Raw genomic sequence first — 25,508 nt, 5'->3', positions numbered from 1 at the left:
CCTCGATGTGCGAGGACTGGTAGATCTTCTTGCAGCCAGCAGTCCATGAGCGCCGGATCTCTTGCCTTTATGGGGCCATGTGTTTTAACACATGGCCCCATAAAGATAAGAAAGCTTTTACGACAGGAGGAAGGCAGACGAGCCCGTCCAAATGGGACGGCTCAAAATGCAGAACAAAAACATCACTACCAACTCTTTTCCAATGGCTGGCCACCGTTTAGCATAAACGGTGACGCCAGCCAGTGGAAAAGAGGGGCGAGGCTTAATGCCATTACACAAAATACCCAAAATCATTAAATCTCGCCAGCGAGACTGCGTATGCGTGCAGCCTACCCCAGGCGAGACCTAAAAAGAACAAAGATTTGGGGTTCACATACTCACGGCAAAAGATCACCCATCAAGGAGTTGGAAGCTGAGATGTTCAAATGGAACAAATGGGGATAATTGTGACACCCATCATCTGTAATGGAAACACAAATTTGGTGAGAACACATTCACCACAAAGCTTGCTCACCAAGGTGTTTGTAAAATGCACAGCATCAAATGTATGAAATGAGAACACCAGTAATAACCAGCTCAGGGTAAGTCTCTCAGGGGATGTCACTGACCATGTCATAAGTGTTGCATTGGGGGTGTAAGTTATAATTAGCTCAGGTAGCTATAACTGCTAGATTTCTATGGCCTTGTAAGACTAAAATCTGAGTCTAACTATAAAGTCCCTCTAACCTTTTGTTAATTCAATGAATTTCTAAGTTTTTTTTAAATTCTATTCCCTAAATATAATGTCCCTCGGACATTTGATTTTTTCTGTGAATTTCTAATGTTTTCTTTTTGATGTTGTTTCCAACTATATCGTCCCTGTAACCCTAGGATTTTTAGGGGAATTTCAAAGGTTTTTTAATGTTGTTTCCTAACTATAATGTCTTGGTGACCTTTGTTATTTTTTGTGAATTTCTACAGTTTTGTTACATTTTTATTTCCTAACTGTAACCTGTAACCTTTCAGAGTGAGTGTGTGATGGAATGTGTGAGTGTCTCAATGGGTGTATGAGTGGGTGTGTGAGTGTCTTTACGGGTTTGGAAGTGGCTGCTTAAGTGTCTCACTGGGTGTGAGTAGGTGCCTGAGTGTCTGTGTGGGTCTGTGAGTGTCTGAGTGTATGCATGAGTGTCACAGCGAGTGTGTCAGTAGATCTGAGAGTAGGTGTGACAGTGTCTGAGTGGGTTTGCAAGTGTCTCCTTGAGTGTGTGAGTCAGTCTGTGAGTGAGTGAGTGCATGAGTGTCTGAGTGGGTCAGTGAGTGGGTGTGTTAGCCTCTGAGTTTGTCTGTATGTGGGAGTAAGAGTGTCTAAGTGGGTCTGTGAGTGGATGTATGTGTCTAGGTAGGTCTATGTGTGAGAGCATGAGTGGCTGAATGGGTCTGTGAGTGGCTGTATGAGTGCCTGGATGGGTCTGTGAATGGGTGTATGAGCATCTGAGTGGGTCTGTGACTGGGAGCAAGAGTGTCTGAGTTGTCTGACAGTGGGTGTGACAGTGTCTGAATGGATGTGTAAGTGGGGGAATGAGTGCCTAAGTGGGTCTCTGAGTAGATGAATGAGTGTATCAGTGGGTCTGTGAGTGGGTACATGAGTGTCTGAGTGGGACTGTGAGTGGGTGTGTGAGTCTCTGAGTGATTCTGTGAGTGTATGCATGAATTTCTCGTTGGTTCTGTGAGTGGGTGCATGAGGCTCTGAGTGGGTCTGTAAGTGGTTGTGTGAGTCTCTGAGCAGGTCTGTAAGTGAGTGTGTGAGCCTCTGAGTGGATCTGTGAGTGGATTCTCCATTGTCTGAGTGGGTCTGTGAGTGGATGCATGAGACTCTCAGTTGGTCTGTCAGTGGGTGCATCATTGTCTGAGTGGGTCTGTGAATGTATAGTTTTTGTAAAAAATGTACGTCAAAATTTGTGAATTTGCTGCAAGGTTACACATGAGCTGTACTCACGGCAAATTCATGAATGTCGCGAGTGGAAAAAAAACAGTTTTTCGATATACTATACTTATAAGGGGTCCCTCAAAGACCCTTATATTTTCACTACAGGGGTCTGTTCTAATGAGATAAAAAAGGTGGCCGCAGCTCTCTGCTCGGTGGGTGCCAGCCAATCATGGCATTCCTGATGGCGAGTGCATTCATGATTCATTGACAATTATCTGCAATAGCAGATAAACAAATTTCAATTCCCTTAAATTTCTCAACAACTACTGAACGGATTTACACCAAAAAACTGTATTTGAGATCTGCGAACCAACATCTAACCTTCTACCAAATTCAATGTAATTCCGTCCAGTGATTTGGGCTACAGGCATTTTTAAAGTCTCTATGGAATTTACACAGGGATCTTTTTGTTGACCCCCTCCTTTTTCTTGGCCCCTGCTTGACAGATCAACCCGAATATTTCCATGCAGAACAAGATCCACCGTAGCACTTTACAATTTTTTTAATGACTTATGACATATAACGCTATTGTTAGGTGTAATACAGATATGTCATTGGTGAAATCATATATGATGTCATAGAATGTCATGACAGATGTCATGTCTGAGGTCATAAGCAGTGCATAGTGGGGGTGTAAGTTATAACTGGTGAATTTCTGTTTTCTTTTTAGTTCAAAAAGTTAATGTTGTTAATGAAATATTCCCCTATGACCTTTTTTTACCTATAATGTCATGTTAAACTTTGTTTTTTTCAGTGAATTTCTAGATTTTTTTTTATCGTAAAGTAATATTTTATTACGATATGTAAATTTTACCTTATTTATTTATTTATAAAGTTTTTTATAGCGCGAACAAGATCCCAAGTGATATCAGAGCGCTTTACACTCAAACTAGAACTGAAAACAACCACCAGTTAAAAACACAAATGAACCATAAAGTGCACGAAAATTCACATGGAAGTTATGTTAAACAAAGTACAGTGTAACGACAGAGGAACACAATATGTAAAAAAAAAAATTAAAAAAGTATAGTAATAAATGTTGAATCAATGGAAGTAGGAACAATGTCAACGGGCCAAGGTGTTAGCCCAATTACTAAGGGAGTTTATTCATCAGGAATCTTTTGACTTCCAGTTTGAACACCGTTGTTCTGGTGATTCTGCGTATTTCTGGAGGAAGAGAGTTCCATATCTTTGGAGCCGCTCCAGAGAAGGCTCTGTGAGAGGTTCTCTTTTTGTTAAAGATAGGTGGTTTCAAGAGTAAGGTAGTAGCGCTTCTAGAGACTCTAGCACCACAAGATAGTTCAAGTTGTAGCGCTAAATACCTTGTAGGGTTGGCTGGAGGGCCTGGCCTGTTGTCAGGCCCTGTGGCCAATCCTCACATGCAGCCAACCCCATGCTGCGCACAGCCTTCAGCCGTGCACAGTTGGGGGCTGGCCACAGGTCCAGGCCCTGGAGACACCATCTCACAGGGTATTTTTCTTTTTAAAGGGGGTACTTTCCAGACCTCACCCTGGACCTCTTAGGCCCTGGGGACCCCATCCCCAGGGCCATACATATTAGTTAAAAGGGAAGGGGGGCACATGGAGCCCCTCCCCAAACCTCTTTGGGTCCTGGGTACCCCATCCACTAGGGCTCAGCTTTATTTTCAGGGGGGGCACATGGCCTTCCTCCCTGAACCAAAATTAGCCCCAGGGACCCCAGGGTCTGGTGTTAAGTTTAAGAGCCATGTGGCCCCCCCTCCCTGTGCAAGTTTTAGCCCCGGTGACCCCATCTACTGTGGCCTGGCATTATGTTTAGGGAAAGGGGGCATGCAGACTCCTCCCTGGGGGAATTCCGGCTCTGGGACCCTATTCCCCGGTGCATATTGCAGGGGAAGGGGGCATATGATCCCCCTCCCTGGATCGATTTTGGCCCTGGGGACCTCATTCCCCAGGGTCTGCAATGTGAAGGGGGGTGCACTGGTGCCCATTCAGGGCACATGCCATACTTTCGTTTGGGGCTGCAGGGGGAACCTCAATGCCCCCGCCACTCCACCAAGCTCCCCACATACAGCAGAAGCCAACAGTGCTCCAATACACAGGGAGCAGCTCTGAAAGCTGCTCACTCCCTCCTGGAGGGAGCAATATTTTGATCTGTTTCCCTACCTGCATCACTGTGAGGAGGGAAACAGATCAAAAGTAAACTCTCTGCGGGCTGGAGCATTTTTGAAGCTTTATTCCAATGGTAAATGACTTGGTTTTTGCTTCGGCTTGGTGGGAGATTTCAAAAAGGCTCCTGCCATGCAAGAGCAAAAATGGGTTTCCCTGCCCACCCTGCTGCAGACAGGGAAACTGCTATGTGCTGGGGGTGGGCACCCCGGGACATAGCATCTGAGCCAGCTCCAATAATGGCTCAGGGAGGGGGGACGTGTGGCACACATCCTTTCATGTAGATTCCCCGGGTCTCTTCCCCATTTTCTTACATTTCGGCCTTGGGGGTAGGCTCTCTGAGGCCTCTGGTGGCTAAGGGAGGGGGTTTTCTGCCCTGGTGGTGAGCTCCCTGGGGCCTCTCAAGGAAGGCCTTGGGAGGGAGGTTTCCCTGCCTCTCCCTATTTCCACAAATGTTGGCATTGGGGATGGGCTCTCCTGGGCCTCTGTAGGCTCAGGGATGGTCTTCCCTTTATAAAATCAACCCCTGGGGAAGGCTCTCTGGGGCATAAGTTATTTAAATGCAACTCTGCTGCCTTCCCCCCCCCCCCGATCCCACAAATGTTTCTTGGGGCAAGGCATTTTTTGCCATTTTTCTTTCTTTTTTAACTCAGCGGCGGTCCCTCTGTGTCCCCCCTATGGGGCCTAGGCAGTTAGCGTATCCTTACTCTGACCCCTACATCTTTTTTAAATTACTTTAGAACGGGGAACTAAGCCCACAAGTCCTGTAATAGTTGCAAGCAAAAGATTTCTCATGCTGCTGGCAGCGTTCGCTCTCACAGTATTCTGATTACCGCGGCAGCAAGATGGCCCCAGGGAAAAAAGCTCTCTGAGCCAATCAGAACACTCTATTTTGAAATTGGTACTCCGGCTAGAGTTTCTGGAGATTCGCACGGACCCAAATGCCAAAATATACAATTATTTTTTACCCTACATTTTTCAAAAACTACTGAATGGATTTCACCAAATCAGCACACTCTGCGGACCAAGATCTAGCTTCCTTTCGAATTTGGTGTGATTCCGTTGTGCAGCTTTTGCTGTAGCTGTGTCTAAAGAGGTCTATGGAAAATACATGGAGAGTTCACAAAACATTCCAGGTAGAAGCTGAGGTGAATGCGTTTTTTGAATAAAAGTCGTTAGCAAACTAAGAAAAACTTGCTTTCTATGGAAAAGAAGGCCTGACTGTAACCGCCTAGGGCCAACTGCCACTAGGTGACATATATATATATATACACACACACACTCACACATATACACACATGGATATTCTTTCCACTCCTAAAATGCTTAGCTAGTTATATTGTGTTTTTCTCCCTAGAAATAATACCACAAATGTGATGTTTGAATCAGCTGAAGGTTGTTAATTAGCAGTCTTAAAAGTGCTTCTGCTGGGCTGCCAGCATTTTGCATATTATGGAGTAGTATTAATCCTGCATCAGCGGAGCTCACACTGCTCATAATAAAGAGATGTGATTTTTTTGGGGGGGTCATTAGCCACTGTGGAAAGTTTAGCTGCCTCTAGCATGGCAGATTTTTAGGGCAGCCTTCGGATTACCTGAGCAAAAAGAAATAATGTTAAAAGGGCTATTCACCTTTTTTGTTATGAAGCGACTATACATCAGTTTGTCTATGATGTACATTTATTTTAAAATCTTAAAATACAAATTAAATAATAAAACAACGAATTCTTGTTACTGCCCACCCGCCCATCCGTCTGTCTGTCTGTCTGTCTGTCTGCCTGCCTGCCTGCCTGACTGCCTATCCATCCATCCATCCATCCATCCATCCATCCATCCATCCATCCATCCATCCATCTATCCATCTATCTATCTATCTTCCATATGGCTCCTAAAGTATACCAATACTAAAAAGGTTATTTTTACTACGGGTTTGATGGGTTAATATTGGGCACTCTTATATTGTAAAATATTTTTCTATTATTAATGTGTTATATGTCTGCACTTTTTAAAATGCGCAAATATATCTCCACAGCTTTAGTGATTCATCAGCCCCCGATGTCATCACTATGTCCCACCCATCAGACATTAGGCCATAATCTGCAAGCTGCAATTTAGCACATCTGCTATCGGTCTGTTGGGTAAATCTGTAAAACTAATACATTTACTACATCTGCAAATATTTCTAAATAATTTTTAACATTTCTTGTTTATAATAATTGTCTTTCCACTGACAAATATCTCTCCCTTAATTGCAATTTGCATGTATGTTTACGTTTCACCTGCCTTGAGAAAATCAGTTGAAAATATCACACCCAATCTCAGTTGTGCTGTCACTAATGTAAATTTTACTCTATATCATTTTCACTAGCTGCTGGATCCTTCTGCCACAGCCCAGGCTTAGCAGCTAACATATGTGTTCGTTCACAAACAAATCATCTGTGGCTATGCAGTTAATGTATATTATTTCATGTATTATCCCATATAATAAATTAATAAATAGCATTAGATAATATTTCATTGCATCATTCTTGTATGAAACGTATGATATATTGTTCACAAAAATGGTACAATGTTTATTTTTTAGGAATATACACAATCGAACATTGAAATTTAGTAATTCTATTTCATTCTTCTTTTGGGACAAGAGCTTGATAATGATGCCTTACCACCCACAAGAGGACAGCGTGCAACCCCTGAGGAAAAGAATTCCTATCCTCCTCCAATCTGCCATGTCTGTGGTATCGATAGCTTAAAAGAAGGAGAAAGAAAAGAGAATAGGAGATTGCTGGTGCCACTAAGATAAGCATCTCCAAAACCCCCTTACAGCTGCCCAGCAGTCTCCCTACTAGGCAGCACCTATGCATTGCAAGTACCAATCCAGTAGCTAATAATACACAGATGATTGTATTGGCTATTCACCACCCTCCTGAATGCATACCATAGCCTACAGTTGACTCCACCCTCCAGTAGTGAGAAGTCTTCTCCCCTTTTCAATAATCTCACTTCCACAATCTCGAAAATATCATCCCTCAACATAATGGTAATCTTCTAGAATTATTAGATGTTAATGCAAGCACTAGGCGAGAGGTTGCATTGGGCAAATACTTTCCTCTGGGACAGGATAAGCAACAATCATCTATGTGGAGTGATATATTTCCAATGGGGAGACTCTTCGCACATTGCTCACTTACTAGGAAGAGGATCCTAGTCTGAAGGAGATGCATACCAGTGTCTTGGAAGAGGTGAAAACAATTTCTCAAGACATGGTAAGGTTGCACAGGGAACATATTTGTTTGTCAATCAAATAAGTTGTAAGATAATATACTTTGGCCATGCGGATGATATGGGCCATGTCACATGTGTACCTTTGCCAATGCATATGTCTTAGTAAATTCATGCAGAAACAGCAAACTGTGAGACCACCACGTCCATAACCCCTAACAACAAACTACCTACTACACCCACAGACCGTCAGCTCCAACTCCACAATTCTAACCTCCAGTAGGTCCAGTCCAGCAGAGCTCCTCTAAGCACAGAAAATACCACCTCTCCCATGAACTATTAATCTATCATTCAATCACCCAGCTTCCTCCCCTATGAACTATTATTCTAGCACCAACCTCCATAGAACACACTCCTGTTGTTGAAACCAGCCCCCCACATCTTTCCATGTTTATTGAAATTGTGTGGTTGGACAGCAGAAAGAGTGGGGAGATAGGAAGCAAGAGCATGTCCGGCATCAACTGCAACACAGATATGTAATATTTTATACACTATGCTACCACACATTATTAATAAATAATCTATACATGCATGCATTTAACAATATTGTTATGGATGTGTACTGTGATGTGTTTAAGTTATGAGTGACTATGTTTGTGATAACCTTCCTTAAATTTACATGCAGTCCCAGGGTGAATTACTTAAAATATCCTAGTAGCCTCATGTCGCTGAAATTTCCAACAACCAACGACCATTTAAGAGGTTACTGAGAGTAAGTGTAGCTCTTTTGTGTAGATCAAGTAAAGGCAGTATACATTTCAGTAAAGCATCCCCTGGCCTGACAGACAGCTTTCATGTTGATAGAATATAAGTGGTACTTGCTGCAGAAATGGTGTCCCCTATGTTTGCATGCTTAAAATGCCACATGTGAGTAATCAAAAGCACTTAATGCAGAAAGTCAACTGTTACCTTTATACAGTGATTATGGGATGGCATTAAACTGGTGCACTTGGATGGTGATGCATCTTTCTGAAATGTTGATTTGATTTTGTATTTTTAAATCCTCATTCGTCTCTTCAAATAATTGTTCCTCAAAATGAGGGGCAAGCTAACAAAACTTCATTGTAAAAATGGTTTTGTGAGGTCTATGTCTTTCTTGCTTTATTATGTGGCTAGGCTGTGTATGATTGGTTCATGTTGTAGTGAGTTTCTCCTCTAGTGGGTGTGGTGTAGTGTTATATTTTATTACAAATGTAGGCTATGGTTAGGTCAGAGTTTCAATGGAAATGGCATTTTAGGGTTTGCCTACAGCGTGCATGCACTGTCAGCAAAAGCTATTGTTCTTAAAAATAAATCGTAAAAGTGGGTTAGAGCATACCCATTACTTATCTGTACTTACCATTGGGTGGGTCACTCGCATTTACTTACCATTGGTCAGCACCTCTTCCTCACCTTAACTTCCTCCTGTGGCTTCTCTGCATGTCCATGCCATGGAGTAAGGACCAAGTACCGCTTCTTGTGGCCTGTGTCCTTCCATGCATGCACTCTTTTGTTACTTTTGGACAACCACTCTTGTGAGTGCATGTCCAAAATTAACTCTCCTTCATCCCACCATGTTTTCCTACCACCACTGCTCTCCATTGTTTTTCACCATGTCCTCCTCCCACTCTCTGATGTGTTGCCCCCTCCAAACCCCACCGATCACTGTACTTTTTACATGCCTCACAGTAGTGTGGGCTGCTATGCAACATCAATTTAACGTGGAAAAAAGTGCTATGACATGGGCAACACTGGTCATGCCATAGCACTTTTTTTTTTTACTTTAAGCCATGCTGCACAGCAGCTTAGGCTGCTGTGCAACATGTAAAAAACATTGACAAAGCCAATTGAGCTTGCATAGGTGAAACCTATGGGCTTTGCCAGTGCTTGTTAGTTTCATTAATGACTTTGCACCATTCGACAAATCCGCATGAAATATTCCCAAAAAGTTCATTTAATTTAATTTCTTCATTTTTTAAACCTCTGTTTATCATCATCAAAAGTGTAGTGTATATTCATGTCATTGCATTTACATTTGATCTGCACACAGTTGTATTATATAGTCGAGGTTCTTAGAACATATATAATTGTTTGTGTAACCAAACAACCACCTGCACTGGTTTGTATTGTCTCTTCTATCTCAAGAGTTGTGTCGAAGGGATGGTTAGGATTGGAAAGTTTAACTAAACTATTAGAGTAATGGGTAGCCAGGGGACACATAACAAGGGGTATTTTTTCAAGATCTGGCTGGTGGCTTTCCTCCATAGCCTCCTGATCATGCTCTATGGGTACGGAGTGAGCCTCATTATGAGCTCTGGAGGGGGAGGTTAGATTAATCTATAAAACTATGGATGACTTCCCTCCACATATAAGAAAGGGGCTGTCTGCGAGATACACATTCCTCCTCTCTTAAGAGAGGCTCCTGCTCTGTTCTAGCCTAATATTCCACTTCCGCAGCCCGTCTAGTGATCAGTCCCAATTCCTTAAACAGTTTTTCATGGCCAAGGTCTGCTTCCCATCTGCGCTTAAACTTCAGTAGGTCTTTCAGCACCATCCCATTGAACGCCCTGTAAAGCCAAATTATCAAGTGTCTGTTACATCCTATTGTCATGAGCTTATGTAAGACTCCATGTTGTGTGGGTTCTTTCGACCTGAGATCCATAACCATGAAGCTGTAGGGATCAATATCCCGTAAGGCAAAAACTGCCCAGGAGCTAGATTATAGTCAGTGACCAACTGGTCAAGGGGCATACTTTCAGCATTTGTATAACAGTCTCCCATTGTGAGACGGCCAACCTCAGTCCAAAAGGGAGGGTTGTCCACCCACATGCTAACCCAATCAATGGTAATGCCGGGAGAATAGAGGGCACCACACTGTCATTTTAACACATTTTCTCCAATACTTCAAGGCTATCAATAACAAATAAGGTATGTTTTCAGGTCTGATTGATCTTTCCAACAAGAGAGCTTTTAGAGTACCTTAGTTGGGTTCTCCTCCCAAAAGGCACATTTCTCTGACTACCACACCATTGAATCACTGTGCTGTCCACTGTAGTTGCACTGCGAGGGAGTATAGTTCAAAATTGGTTAAGCTATGCCACCAGATGTGACTGTGTTTTTAAGTGTATCAAGGGCAGCCCTCTGTCTTCCTGTCTTCCATCCGCAGAAGCACTCGGTCAGGATCCAGACTGACAAGATAACAAAGAGATAAATCAGTCCTTAGATTATGACCATTTTGCCAGGGCTACATGTGATATAATCTTTAATTGCAGCAAGCACCAGAATGTGACTGAACTTTTCAGGCATCTAAGCCCAACTCCTAGATTCCAGTCCCTGAGGTCAACTGGGTCATGATATATATTTACCTCCAGATACTGGAACGTGTAGGGCGCCCATGTCATTACCAGAGCATCCAAGTTTGACATTTAACAGCTCACCAGAAAGAAACTGGTTTCCGAAGCATTCAACTTTAACCCTCCCAAAGTTCTCCAGTAGTGTATGTGTTTGCACTAGGCCATGTTTTCCATTCCTAATGTGGAATAATAAATTGTCCGCATACAGGCAAATAACATGGGTGTCGCCCCACAGCAGAATACCTTTGTCTCTACCCTCCGCCCTAGCCACTGCAGCTAGAGCTTTAATCAATACGGCAAATAGGAACAGTAAGATGGAGCAGCCCTGTCTGGTACCAAGATAAATAGGATATTGGGGCAATACTTGGTGGCATGTCTTAACACATGCCACCAGTTTAGTGTAAAGTATATCTTTCCAGCATGACCCAGTTCCATGCTGGCCATAGTAGCATTGAGAAAACTCCACTGTACTGTATCAAACACTTTCTCCAAGCCTATGGAGGCCACCAGCATGTCGGGGTAGGTAGCTCCATCCGTCACTTCCAGCAATCTCTGGAGTCTCCTCAGGTTGTGTGAGGTGTTGCGTGTAGGGATAAACCCATTTTGGTCACTGTGAGTCAGGACTGGGATCTATGGGTATAGTCTGTTCGCCAATACCTTACTAAGAATTTTTAAGTCTAAATTTAGCATTAACAGGGACCAGTATGGGAGGACTGAGACCTTCGGTTTAGTCGGTTTGGGTAGGGGAATCACTAAAGCTTCTCTAGAGGTCTCAGGGAGCTCCCCTTGAACTAGGGACACTTCATAAAACTTGACTAACTGGGTAATTAGATGTTTGATCGAATTCAGCCAGTAACTTGTCTAATCCTGAGCTCTTTCCGCTTGCCAGTTGCTTGATAACCCCTCTGAGCTCATTTGGAATAATGGGGCCTCTAAGGTTGTCTGTCAGCCAGGTTCAGTGGTGCCTTGTCTAAAAAGGCTTGGGTCTCTTCCTCTGGTGTCTAGTTGTGGGGGCATATAGTTATTTGTAGTAGTTATGAAAAGAGTGGTTAATTTGTCCTTGTTCATACACCAGTGTGCCACTTGTGGATTGGACACAGGGTATTGGAGGGCTTCCCATTTCAGGCCATATGAGCCAAGCCAGTTACCTCCACAGGTTTCCCTCCCCATCATGTACGATAGTGAGATATTCTCGAAAATGGTGCCATCGAAGTTTTTCAATTACTTGGTGTAACTGATTTTCTATCATCTAGCCTCTCCTCTGCTGATGGATTTGTAGACAGATGTATTTTTAATTCAACATGTCGAATGTTACCAACTCGGTGTCCACTTCTTTCTGAATCGTTATGATGTGAGATAACAGGAGAGTAGAGTTGGAGCCGTCTCTTTAATACCTATTGCCTTCAGCCGCCACGTTAGCACCAAATGGTTAACAGTGTCAAACGCTGCTGATAGGAAAAGTAGGATAAGGACGGCTCTCTCCCCCCATCCAGGTGTTTACGAATCTCCTCTGTGGCCATAATCAAAGCAGATTCTGTGGAGTGACTTGGTCTGAAGCCATGTTGGGTGGGGTCTAGGAGGTCATTTGAATCTAGATAAAAATTTAGTTCTTTATTAACCGATTTTTCTAAGATTTTGGCCGCAAGAAGTAGGCAGGATGTAGGTCGGTCGTTTTTTACTTCTGTGGGGTCTGAAGAGGGTTTCCTCAGGATAGGCCTGATACAAGCTTTCTTCCATGACGAGGGGAAATTCCCAGAACTGATCACATTATTTAGGAGGGGGGTTAGCTGATTACTGATCTTATCTAAGACCAGATGTAGTATAACAGGTGCACACGGGTCAGTGGGAGAGCCTGACTTAGTCAGTCACAGCATGTCATTTACTTTTCCTACCATTAGAGGGGAGAAACTTGACACATGGCATGGGGTTAGATTTTCATGAGTAGTTTTGTCAATACGTGGATTTAAAGTTGAGTCTAGTACTGTCCCTAAAAGTTCATTGTAGACTGATTGTACTTTATTTTGGAAGAAATTCACGATTTTAATGCAGAAAGCTTGATCTGGTATGAACTGGTTCTCCCATTGAAGTTTAGATAGGATGGTGACGGTCTTAAAAAGCTCTCTAGAAGAGTTTTTAGCTGCCTCTATTTTGTTTGTAAAATAGTTCATTTTTGCATTTTAGTAACTTCCTTGTATTCCTCCATGTACGTTCTTGTTTTCTGTATTTTGATTTGATGATTTTAAGAGCAGAATTATACCAGGGGGCTGAGGGTTGATTTCTTCCCAGTTTCTCTGTTTTTTCTGGAGCCAACTGACCTATTACTGATCTAATCCATCTATCTCGATTATTAGCAGCCATATTATTGTCTGGAACTAGCATGGGGGGGTTACTATCAAGGGCCTCTTCAAACTCCTTTTTTTAATTTATGTGGAAGGGGTGGAACTTAACCAAGGGAGGCCTATTTGAAGGGAATGTTTTTCTCTCCGGGATTGGCAATTTGAAAAAAATGGCTTTATAGTCCGTCCATGTTAGGGGTAGTATTTTCTCCAGTGTTATATTAGGGTTATTGGTAAAAATACCATCCAAAGTGTGGCCTTGTGTGTGGGTTCTGAGATGATATGAGTCAAACCTAACCCCGCCATGTTATCCAATAAAGTGGATGTGTCTCCATTGTTATTGGATTCGAGATGAAAGTTATAGTCGTCAAGTATTGTAAACGTGGGGAAGTCTAAGCATGATTCCATGAAAATCTGGAGTGATTGTATAAACGTGGATCCCAGCCCAGGTGGCCGGTAAAGACGTAGGCCAGGGAAGGTCCAGGTGTTGTTAATTTTAATATTAAAGTTCATAGCCTCTGCTTCAAGTTGTTGGGTAGACTGAAAGTTTGCTTTGAAAGAGGGACGGTATATTACGGTGAAATTCCCCCCCCCCTTTATTCCATTTCCTGTCTTCATACGCCATTTTGTAGCCTGCCAGTAATGCAATATTCCAGTCAGGCTCAGAGGTATCATTAGCCCAGGTTTCCGTTTTAGACATCTGCATCATGCTTTCAAACTCAAATTTATGCTTAATCAGGGAACTGGTACTCAGGAGAATACACTTTAGCGAGTTTTCAGTGGAGTCGTGGGCGTTTTTTCCATCTGTTGGGGGGTCTCCATTTAAGGGGTATAAGGAGTATGATGATATCAGAGTAACTCCAGTATCTTCACCTCTAGGGTAGTAATCCCTGTTAGAGGATGGTGCGACTATGAAGTCTTTTATTAAGCAATTAATTTGTTTGCTAGATGTATCCCTGATTTTTAAAGAAATGTTACAGGAGTTACAATTGAATGCAAGACTATCCCTTGTCCCTTCCCATAGATTAGGGTTACAGCACTCACCATTGCAGTGCACAAGTAGCTGTTCCCTGGTGTAGGCTTAGAGGGGAAAAATGGCAGGTATCCTGGCACAAGGCGCAATACGGGCACTGACGGGTGCAGACGGGCTTGCCTTTGGCGACCTCTACCGCTAGCACATGCCCCTGTTCCAAGCGAACCCGCTCTTACATAGGGCACCGCAGGTCGAGGGGAAATGCCTAATCATCTACGAACGGTGTGTTTTTTAAAAGACCAAAGTGCAATAGTGCATATCAAAGCAATTTAAAATACTTGCATTCACAGCATGGGCAAACTCATTAATTACAGCAATGTTTAGAAAAGAAACAGCACACACTGCACGGTCATGCCAGAATGCTGTTTCACCCCCTGTGTGCAAAAACAGCTAGCACGCCGACCTTGATCCAGGTGGGCCCGCTCTTACATACGGGCATCGCAGGTTGAGGGAAAATGTCTAATCGTCCAATGAGTGGTGAGTTTATTAAAAGGCCTAAGTGCAATAGTGCAAATAAAAAGCAATTTAAAATACTAGCATTCACTGCATGTTATGTTATGCTATGTTATGTTATGTTATGTTAATATAATCTTATAAGGCGCATAGTAACCCAGGGGTTTCCAGGTGCCGCCCATCAGAACTGAAAGAAAGAAACGAAAAGAGTAAATTGGATTCTACATATTAAACAGCCAGGTTTTTAAGCATTTAAGATAATTCTCATAAATGGTTTCAGTCCGAAGTGCCATAGGAAGAGTACTCCACAAGGAGGGGCCAAGACAGGAGAAGGACCGACCGCCCATACGTGACAGCCTGGTCCTAGGCACTGTAAATTTCACCTGGGTGGCAGAACGTAAGGAACGTGAGGGGAGGTAGAGGTGAACTAAAGCATTCAGATATTGTGGTGCTTTATCACTTTTGATTTTGAACATATAGCTCAGGGCTTTGAACTTTATTCAGTTCTCAACCCTGAGCCAATGATGATCTCGGAGGGCGCCTGAGATGGAAGCTGTTTTAGGGACCTTACAGAGCAACCTAGCCGCTGCATTTTGTACTAGCTGTAACTTCCGTATCACATCTTTATTGGCTCCTTAATACAGAATGTTGCCATAGTCCAGCCTTGATGTAACGAAAGCATGGACCATAGTACGTTGTGTGGACAGAGGCAGCATCCAGATGATTTTCCTGAGCCATTTGAGGATGGTAAAAAAAAGTGGACGACACTTTCACTGCTTGTTGCCTCATTGAGAGCTGGTCATCAATTATAACACTGTCACGATATACCCACCCGGTACCCGATGCGAGAAGAGGAGGATGACCAACTACCTCCTTACGTCTCTCCTTTGCTTTTCTTGCAGTCATCATGGGATATGCTTGGTCAGGATCGTAGCGGTCCCTTTAATCCAATACCTTCCCACTTCCTGGAGAAGCAGACGTCCCACGTGACGGGGGTCACATGCACCTATTGACTCACAGGAAGATGAGGAGGCGGCCTTTTTAACCAATGCGGAGACTGAGGAAGTCGTCGCGTATTGGGACTAAGGATGCTACGAGTCCAGAAGGAGCCGGAGTGAAACCGACGAACAGAGGGAAGACGCTGATCAGGCCCCGCTGCACTACAAAGGGCTGGAAACGTCGAAGCCTCAACGCAGCCATCGAGGAAGGAACCACGAACGGGAGCCGGACCCGATCCGGTACCACGAGAATGCCAGCCATGCTCACGGGGAAGCATGGCTCCCAGAGGTACGTGCTCGAGTGCGTGGCTGGTTTCGCAAGGGGTCTTCCATAAGTGCCCATAGCCCAGGGTGGGAGGAGAACCCTGAGACCTTAACTCCCAAGACAAACGTTTTGTTTTCTTCTTCTTTCTTTTTTTTATACACAAACGTTTCGTACGGCATTGGTGACAGTTCGGGTGTTCTTCCCTCACTTCCTCCCCCTGATCACTTAAGTGTTACAGGACCCCTGAGTGACGGCTGTTTCTCTCTCCTTTGTTTTTTTATCATTTGGTAACCTGACTTCAACCTGCCGGAAGTGGAGGATGAACCATTGGGAAAATATCCAAATCCTGACGATAAGGAGCCACAAACCTAGATGGACTGTCCTTGACTTTTCCTTTTTGTGTTGATTTGGCTTGAAAGAAGATTGAATAAAAGTCTTCCTAGCCCACTTCTTGTGTCTGTCTCTGGCTGAATACCCACATATGGTGTCAGAAGTGGGATTCTGTCCATTGTAAGACAAAAATGGAGAACCTCCTTCGTCAACTTATTGCCGGTCAGACAAAATTAGAGTGGGCCCTCGAGAGGCACATGTCATCAGCACAAGCGTATAGAGAACTTTTTAGCACAACCATGAATCAGCAAATGGAAGGCCTATATAAACTATCTGACCGACAGGGAGAGTTTACCAAAGAGACAACCCCACATCAGGGGTCTCCGTCCCCCTTTCCAAACATGGTCCTGCGAAAGTATGTTGCTGGGGATGACCCAGACTCTTTCCTTCTTAACTTTGAACGAGCCGCCCGAGCATCGGGCTGGCCTGAAAACAAGTGGCCCTTTTTTTGGCTCCCCTGTTAACGGGAGAAGCCAAGGCCGCTTATCAATCGGCCAGTCCTACAGGTACTGCCAGTTATACTGAAATTAAAGGAGTCATCCTGGACCACCTGGGGCTTGAGGCCGAAGCCTACCGGGTGTGTTTTAGAAAAGAGAAGGTTAACCCTGGGGATACACCGAAAACACTCTTTCATAAATTGAAGACAGCCGCTGACAAATGGCTTAAACCTCAAGAACGTACCAAAGAGGAAATAATGTCATTTATTTACCTCGAGCAGTTCCTAGAAGCCCTACCTTACCCCACCCAGAGATGGCTAAAACAGCACACCGGCCTTTCTGTGGAAAAGACCATTGAAATGGCCACTACGTATTCTAGGGCCCAACCAAGGACTTCCATATGGGAAGGAGAGAATAAACCACACCCCGCGACCGGAAAATAAGACAAGAGAATCAGTAGACCCCCGGTAGAGGTCGCCAAAGCACGTCCATTAAAACCCGCAGCCTCGACTACAAAAGGACCTCAGTGTTTTGAGTGCGGTGCATGGGGACATATCGCACGCTTCTGTCCCCAGAAACGAAACACTGACAAACCCATGGACGTCAGCTACCTCCCACAACATGTCATGTACATCGAAGAAATGGGCACAGGTTTCTATGTAAGTTTGGTCCTTGACGGGGTACACATTAGGGCTCTCCTAGACTCAGGGTGCAGACAGTCAGTCATACGGAGTTCCTTGGTCAAACCCAAGAATATCATAACCCAACGCCAGATACTCATTAGGTGCGTACATGGGGACATTAAAACCTACCCAGCAGCTTCGGTAAAAGTCAGAATGCCCGATGGGAGGGATCTCCAGGCTATCGTATGGGTCTTACCAAGTTTACCAGAGACGCTCATATTAGGAATCGACCATCCCGAGTTTATGAAGTTCCTTAGCATGAAGGTTAAAAACTACACCAACAAGACCTCTGTTTTCATCACCCAGGCTCCATGGCAAGGGGATAAAAACTTCCGTTATGCCCAAAGAAATTACCCTACACTCCAAGTAGCATGGCAGCAGGCGTCCCTTCCTATTACCTCATACCCAGCTTTCTTAAAAGAAAACGATCTGCTATACAGAAAAGGCAGTTCGACAGGTCCCACTCAACTTCTGGTACCACAAAGCTTTAGGGAACAGGTCACGTTCTTTGCGCACACTCATCTTCTAGCAGGCCATACAGGCGCAGAAAACCAGCCAGACTATTCTGAAACATTTTTATTGGCCCGGGATACACGCGCAAATAGCCAAATATTGTCAGGAATGTGAGGTGTGCCAACGAAAAAACCCCGGAGGAAACCCAGGCCTTTCTTGACTATTCCAGAGGACTGAGGGCAAGGTTGTCCAAATTTCGGGAGTTTGCACATAGCAACCTGGAGGAAGCTCAAAGGAAGCAGCAGGTGTTCTATGACAAAGGCAAGAAGTGGCGACATCTGCAGGTACATGGTTGTGTCTTGTTATTGTTACCATCTGCTCTCCTCAAAGGCCGGTCCGAGTGGAAGGGACCCTATGAAGTAATAGAGAAATTGGGCCTCACAACATACAAGCTTCGCCTCTCCAAGACTAAAACACAGATCTTCCACATAAATCTGTTAAAAAATTAATGGGTCCCCTCCCTAAACCCAACATGGTCACAATAACAACTGACTCCACCCTACCACTACTTGACATAAATAAAAACCTACAAAAGGACCAAAGAGAGACCCTGGACACCATGCTTTCCTCCTTCTCTGACATTTTTTCTGACACCCCTGGACAAACCTACCTGGTCGAGCATTCCATCCCTTCCGTGCCCTGGAAGGTCATACGACAATGACCATATAGGATTCCGGCTGCCCGGCGAGCAGCTGTTGAAAACGAGGTACAGCACATGCTTGCTTCAGGCATTATAAAACCCTCTAAGAGCAACTGGTCCTCGCCTATTGTCTTGGTCCCGAAACCCGACGGTACCATACGATTCTGTATTGACTTTAGGGCAGTGAATTCAGTCACACAGTTCGACTCCTACCCCCTACCACGAGTAGACAAACTAGTTGAGCAACTGGGAGAAGCCAGATATATTACGACCTTAGATTTGACCAAAGGTTATTGGCAAGTTCCCCACAGGACCAACACAAAACAGCCTTTTCTACACCATCCGGCCTTTATGAATTTACGGTTCTACTGTTTGGCCTCCATGGCGCACCTACCACTTTTCAGCGTCTCATGGACGTTGTACTCAGAGAACATCAGGGGTACGCATCTGCATACCTCGATGACATCATTATCTATAGCCCCAACTGGGAACAGCATCTGTTACATTGCCAGAACGTTCTTCAGGCTCTCCAAGCTGCTGGATTACACATTAACTCCAAAAAATCCAGAGTCGCATATCAGAAAGTCCGATATCTAGGTTATCTCTTAGGGAATGGACTGATAGAACCCCAACATGAAAAAGTCAAGGCCATCACCAATACACCGTTTCCCACAACAAAAAAAGGGGTCCGGGCATTCCTGGGGTTGCTTAGGTACTATCACAGGTTCATCCCCCATTATTCCCAGATAACCGCGCCTTTAACCGATCTGCTCCGGAAGGGAGTTAAAGAAAAGGACTTCATATCGCCTCCCTCCCAGGTCCTCCAGGCTTTCTGCAAGCTGAAAAGAACCATTACCTCTAGCCCTGTGTTGATATCTCCCAATTTCAAACGTCCATTTATCCTCCAGACCTATGCCTCCGACACGGGTCTGGGTGCGGTACTCTCCCAAGAGACAGAGAACGGGGTTGAGCGCCCGGTCGCCTTCATCAGTCGCAAACTGTTTCCACGTGAAAGAAACTATCCAACTATTGAGAAGGAGTGCCTGGCGGTCAAACGGTTGATTGATAAAATGAGATACTACCTGGAAGGGGCCCCCTTTCTCTTATATACTGACCATGCACCCCTCCAATGGTTATGTCGCAACAGAGGGAACAATGCCAGGGTTCTCACATGGTTCCTCTCCCTTCAACCCTACTCTTTGAGATCCAGCATCGGAAGGGCAGCTGCAACGCAAATGCCGATTGTTTGTCCCGTGTTTCTCAGTTCCCCGAGCGGGAACTGCCTAGGGGAGGGATGTGTCACGATAGACCCGATGCGAGAAGAGGAGGATGACCAACTACCTCCTTACGTCTCTCCTGTGCTTTTCTTGCAGTCGCCATGGGATACGCTTGGCCAGGATGGTAGCGGTCCCTTTAATCCAATACCTTCCCACTTCCTGGAGAAGCAGACGTCCCACGTGACGGGGTCACATGCACCTATAGACTCACAGGATGATGAGGAGGCGGCCTTTTTAACCAATGCGGAGACTGAGGAAGTCATCGCGTATTGGGACCACGGATGCTACGAGTCCAGAAGGAGCCGGAGTGAAACTGACGAACAGAGGGAAGACGCTGATCAGGCCCCACTGCACTACGAAGGGCCGGGAATTCCGAAGCCTCAACGCAGCCATCGAGGAAGGAACCACAAACGGGAGCCAGACCCGATCCGGTACCACGAGAATGCCAGCCATGCTCACGGGGAAGCATGGCTCCCAGAGGTACGTACTCGAGTGCGTGGCTGGTTTTGAAAGGGGTCGCCCATAAGTGTCCATAGCCCAGGGGAGGAAGGAGAACCCTGAGACCTTAACTCCCAGGACGAACGTTTTGTTTTCTTCTTCTTTCTTTTTTATACACAAACGTTTCGTACGGCATTGGTGACGATTCTGATGTTCTTCCCTCACTTCCTCCCCCTGATCACTTAAGTGTTACAGGACCCCAGAGTGACGGCTGTTTCTCTCTCCTTTGTTTTTTTATCATTCGGTAACCTGACTTCAACCTGCCGGAAGCGGAGGACGAACCATTGAGAAAATATCCAAATCCTGACGATAAGGAGCCACAAACCTAGATGGACTGTCCTTGACTTTTCCTTTTTGTGTTGATTTGGCTTGAAAGAAGATTGAATAAAAATCTTCCTAGCCCACTTCTTGTGTCTGTCTCTGGCTGAATACCCACAAACACCTAAGTTACGGACCTGCTGATTGGGCTGGGGCAAGGCGCCCATTTCAGGTGGCCAATTTTGAGGGCCCCATAGATCTCTATTCTTGCCCAGTATCATCACCTCTGTCTTTTCACCATTGAGTTTGAGCAGGTTGGCTTGCATCCATCCTGCAATATTCCTCAACCCAGATTGCAAAGAGGATGGTTTGGACACCCTGTCAGCAGATAGGGAAAAAACAATCTGGGTGTCATTGGCGTAGGAAAAGAGAGACAACCCTGAATCTTCAGCAATCAACACCAGAGGCCTGACATAAATGTTGAATAACAGAGGGCTGAGGATCGAGCCTTGAGGAACCCCATAGGGTGAAGAGTAGGTTTTGGAGCTAGATGTGGGAGAGAAAACTTGGAACGTGCGATCAGCCAGGAAATCTTTAAGCCAATTAAATACCACGCCAGTCACTCCCAAAGATTGCCGAGCTTGCAGGAGCAGAGTATGAGAAACCGTATCAAACGCGGCACTTAAGTCTAGGAGTATAAGAGCCACAATATCACCGGCATCAACACAGTTACGAAACATTTCTGTGACTCCAAGCAAGGTAATCTCCATTGAAAAACCTGGTCGGAAGCCAGGCGGTGAGCCATGCAAAACATTTTGGGATTCAACAAATGATGTCAATTGGATGTTGACGTGTTTTTCCCAAAACTTTTGAAAGGCCAGAAGCAAAGAAATGGCCTGGAAGTTAGACAGTTGTGCAGGGTCAGCATTAGCTTTTTTTAAAGTGGAAGAACCATTGCATGCTTCCAAGCAGATGGTACCTTAGCTTCCATTAAGGAGACGTTAAGCAACCCCATAATTAACAGCAGAGATGACTCTTTCAATTTCTGGAGTACAGAAATGGGGACTGGGTCCCTAGGAAAACCAGATCTAAGACTGTCCAAAACTCGCCTAAAGGAATTAATGTCTAAAGGAACCCAATTATTTAGATTACTGGTGGGTGTTAAAGATGTTCTGGCCTGAAGATTCATATTATTGATTGACTGATGGAGATTCTTCATATGCTGTTGACCAATAGCTGGTTGGGCTTCCTTAAGTGTGGAATATATACTTTCGACTTTATTGAGAAAGAGCATAGCAAGATCATCACATTGTAATTTGGTGAGATCCGGAGATTTGGGGAGGCACGCTGCGCCCAATAGTTCTTTCACAAGCTTGAACAATGTTTTAGCATTGTTCTGTGCCTTAAAAATAGTAGAGGTCATGTGCTCCTCACGCACAGCTTTACAGAGTGCGTGGTAGTTTCTTTTAGCCATCTTATGGGCTACTTTTGTGTCAGGGGTATAGTTCTTTCTCCAGCGTCTCTCTGACGCTTTGCATTTACATTTCTCCACTTTTAAACTCTCAGAAAACCAAGGGGCAGGTGGCCGATGACTGTTCACCTTCTTAACCGAAAACGGAAAACAAACATCTATAGAATTGAGTATCCAATTGTGTGTGGTATCCGCATCTGTTACAGAATTTGGGCAAGAGATGCGGATATTCTCAGATAGGATCTTATTAAAGGTTTCAATATTTAGTTTACCCCAGTTTCCTAAATTAGATTTAGAGCAAGCCACGTTGGGGACTAAGATCGAATAGACCTTATTAACCTGAAAGCCCACCAGGAAATGATCAGACCAGAAAACTGGAATTGCAGGAGGGCAGCTGATGTTAGACAGATTAGAAAAGATAGGGTCCAATAAATGGCCAGCGGCATGAGTGGAACCTGAATTGCACAGCAGAATATTCATAGCTGCTAGATCTAAGATGAGTGCAGCACTAGTGGCGCATGCCGGGTCATCAAAGTGCAGATTGAGATCACCCAGAATGGGGAAATTAGCAGTGTCTAGGAGATAGGGAGCAACTAGATCAGGGAAAGAGTCAGCCCATACCCCAGCAGGGCGATACAGCAAAATGCCAGAAAAGGTAACCTGAGGGGTAATAGTAAGTTTAAATAATGCTGACTCACAACCCATAAAAGATAACTCTTCAAATGTACAAGTGTAGGAATCTTTGTAAATAATTGCAATACCTCCTCCCATTTTAATTGTTCTGTCTCTCCTAACTATAGTATAATTAGGAGGTAACGCAAGCGCAATGTCTGGTCCACAACACTCCTGCAGCCAGGTTTCTGTAAGAAATATAGCGTCAGGCTGCTCATTGACTAAATGGTCAAAAATGTCTAACTTGTGCTTAGGGAGTGAGCGACAATTAATATTATAAACTATATAATCTTTTTCGTGATTTTCACAATGATTAATAGGAGTAGTCAGCGAGCTGCATCCTTTATATAAATGTATATCAAATGTATAGCTACAGCACGGGCAGTTAAAAATCGGCAATTCTGGGTTAAATAGCTCCCACGCGGGGGATAAGACACTATTAAAATCTATCAACTCCTTTTTGGAGTACCTTAAGAAAGTCCTCTTCATCGGACCAGGGGTCGTGATCCCTGGTCCCAGTCGGACGCGGATGGGCACAGACGCGCTTGGCATAAGCACGCCTTTGGCGCGCCTTCGGCGCGCCCGCTGCGTGCGTCTGCTCCACATCCATTATATAGAATAATGGCAGGATGGCATGCAAATGCTGGCGTGCTAACCGGCTGAGAACGCGTGTCAACCCAAAATGGCCGCCCGCGATCAACACGTTAAAATAAAGTGCAATTTAGCTATAAGGAGTATAGCAAACTCCAGGCAGTGAAAAATAGATGCAATTAGCTATGGGGAGTATAAGGAGTATAACGCATTCCAAGCAATAAAAAATAGATTTCAAAGTCCACAGAGAGCCCCGAACACAGATTTAATGTTTTTTAAAACGAGTAAAGCACATAAAACAAAGATTAAAAATACTTCGATTCAGATCTCAGCAAACTAACACGGGCAAATTCATCAACTACAGCAACGTTTAGAAAAGACACGTGACATACTGCGCGGTCGCACAGCATGCTATTTTATCCCCTGCATGCAAAAACAGCTAGCACGCCGACCTTGTTCCAGGCGGGACTGGTCCAACATATGGGCACCGAAGGTCAAGGGGAAATGGCTAATCGTCTACGAGCTGTGAGTTTTTTAAAAGACCAAAGTGCAATAGTGCAAATAAAAGCAATTTAAAATACTAGCATTCACAGCGTGGGCAAATTAATCAATTACAGAATGTTTAGAAAAGACACGTCACGCAGAGTATGCTGTCGCAAATAGTTGGCACCTCCTTTTATGCGGGAGGCATCTGGGTTGACTAGGTGTGATTCTTGGAGGCACGCTGTATGTACCCCTCACTGTCTAAGTTATGTGATAACTTATGCCTCTTAATCACAGAGCCCAGGCTACTTATGTTCCAGAAAGTAAGGGAGTCAGTACTCAATCTACATTCCATGATGTCCCTCATCTTATAGAACCCTGCCGTCCCCCTCCCTTATGCATCCCTTACTCATAGCATGCGGACCACCCTAGCACATCGCATTCCCCTAAAGACCACTCTTTGTTCCTACATGCCAGCAACCTTGTTTCTGGCTATAAATGAAAGAACCACATATGCAAACTTGTGAACCTAACTGCCACGCCCAAGGTGGAAAGGCAACAGCCTCCTAGTAGAACAAAATCATTTTAATCAATCTTGCAGTGTGATAATGACCGCTAAACGACGGGGTCACATTGGCTGTGTGCTTAATTTAAGACGGTATGCAGACATAATATCGATGTTTAAATATCGATATACAAGAATATCGATATTTAAATATGGATGTAGCACAATATCGAGCTGCAAGAATATCATCAACCAGAATATCGACATGCAGGTAAGAAATGCAGTTTTACTTAATATCGAAGCTAGTAATATCGTTAGTAAAAATATCGTTGTTAATAATATTGAAATGTATTTTAGCTGTTCTGTATTTTAGTATATGTGTTAATAGTATGTGATTTAAATATTTGGTATAAGTATAGCTTATTTTTGTATTGTATGTTTAGAACTTTTTTGAAATAATAAATGTTATGATAATTAATTTTTGCGTATTTTAGTTCTGTAGCGGGTTGTGGGTTTATAGGGGAAGAGGATGGGAAGAAATGTAATTATAATATATTTATTAATAATTTTTAGAAGTTATTAATTTTATAAAAATTCAATATTGCGTTTTAGTTCCATAGAGGGTTGTGGGTTTATAGGAGAATAGTGTGGGAAGTAATTTAATTACAATTAATGTATTAAAAATTTTAATTAATTAATAATTTTCTATTTAATAATTTATCTTGTAAGCTGCATTAATTAATGTGTTATTAATTAGTTATTAATTGGTTATTGCTTATTAATAAATTATTGGTAAATATGTTAATTGTGTCATTTTTTTAGGAGTGGGTTGTGGGTCTATAGGGGAGTAGGGTGGGAAGTAATTTAATTATAATTAATTAATGTATCATTTTATTAATTAATATTTATGTATTTACTATTTTATTTTGTTAATTGTGTTAAATAATTTGTTAATAATTAGTTATTAATTGGATATTAATTATTAATTATTAAATGGTAAATATGTTAATTGTCTTATTTTTTCAGGAGTGGGTAGTGGGTTTGTTAGGGAGTAGGGTGGGAAGTAATTTAATTATAATTAATTAATTGATATTTTTTATTAATTAATATTTGTGTTTTTAATATTGTATATTGTGTTAAATAATGTATTATTCATTAATTATTAGTAAGTTATTCATTATTAATAATTAATTGGTAAATATGTAAATTGTGTCATTTTTTAGGAGCAGGTTGTGGATTTGTAGGGGAGTAGAGTGGGAAGTAATTAAAATGTAATATA

The sequence above is a fragment of the Triturus cristatus genome, chromosome 8, assembly GCF_964204655.1.
Source record: "Triturus cristatus chromosome 8, aTriCri1.1, whole genome shotgun sequence".
NCBI classification, from domain to species: Eukaryota; Metazoa; Chordata; class Amphibia; order Caudata; family Salamandridae; genus Triturus; species Triturus cristatus.
This window is presented reverse-complemented; position numbering follows the sequence as displayed.